The sequence below is a fragment of the Falco punctatus genome (assembly GCF_963210335.1).
Source record: "Falco punctatus genome assembly, contig: scaffold_63, whole genome shotgun sequence".
Classification (NCBI taxonomy): domain Eukaryota; kingdom Metazoa; phylum Chordata; class Aves; order Falconiformes; family Falconidae; genus Falco; species Falco punctatus.
In genome coordinates this window covers 228,862-230,069 of record NW_027660083.1, presented here as the reverse complement: position 1 = coordinate 230,069, position 1,208 = coordinate 228,862, and positions in this window count along the sequence as shown.

Genomic DNA, 1,208 nt, shown 5'->3' with positions numbered 1-1,208 from the left:
CTCTTAGGGTTAGGGTTAGGGTTAGGGTTAGACTCAGGGTTAGGGTTAGACTCTTAGGGTTAGGGTTAGGGTTAGGGTTAGACTCTTAGGGTTAGGGTTAGGGTTAGGGTTAGGGTTAGGGTTAGACTCTAAGGGTTAGGGTTAGGGTTAGGGTTAGACTCTTAGGATTAGGGTTAGGGTTAGGGTTAGACTCTTAGGGTTAGGGTTAGACTCTTAGGGTTAGGGTTAGGGTTAGGGTTAGGGTTAGACTCAGGGTTAGGGTTAGACTCTTAGGGTTAGGGTTAGGGTTAGGGTTAGGGTTAGACTCTTAGGGTTAGGGTTAGGGTTAGGGTTAGACTCCTAGGGTTAGTGTTAGACTTAGGCTCTTAGGGTTAGGGTTAGGGTTAGTCTCTTAGGGTTAGGGTTAGAGTTAGCCTCTTAGGGTTAGGGTTAGACTGAGGCTCTTAGGGTTAGGGTTAGACTCAGGCTCTTAGGGTTAGGGTTAGACTGAGGCTCTTAGGGTTAGGGTTAGACTCAGGCTCTTATGGTGAGGGTTAGACTCAGGCTCTTAGGGTTAGGGTTAGACTCAGGCTCTTAGGGTTAGGGTTAGACTCAGTACTATATATTTGGGTACTGCAGCCGCCCTTTTGGTGGAGCGCTGCTGCCATCTAGCGAAATATACTTGGGTACTGCAGCCGGCGCTGTTGGTGGAGCGCTGCTGCCATCTAGCGAAATATATTTGGGTACTGCAGCCGGCCCTGTTGGTGGAGCTCTGCTGCCATCTAGCGAAATATATTTGGGTACTGCAGCCGCCCGGTTTGTGGAGCGCTGCTGCCATCTAGCGAAATGTAATTGGGTACTGCAGGCGGCCCCGTTGGTGGAGCGCTGCTGCCATCTAGCGAAATATACTTGGGTACTGCAGCCGGCGCTGTTGGTGGAGCGCTGCTGCCATCTAGCGAAATATATTTGGGTACTGCAGCCGCCCGGTTTGTGGAGCGCTGCTGCCATCTAGCGAAATATATTTGGGTACTGCAGCCGGCCCTTTTGGTGGAGCGCTGCTGCCATCTAGCGAAATATAATTGGGTACTGCAGCCGGCCCTGTTGGTGGAGCGCTGCTGCCATCTAGCGAAATATAATTGGGTACTGCAGCCGGCCCTGTTGGTGGAGCGCTGCTGCCATCTAGCGAAATGTAGTTGGGTACTGCAGCCGCCCTTTTGGTGGAGCGCTGC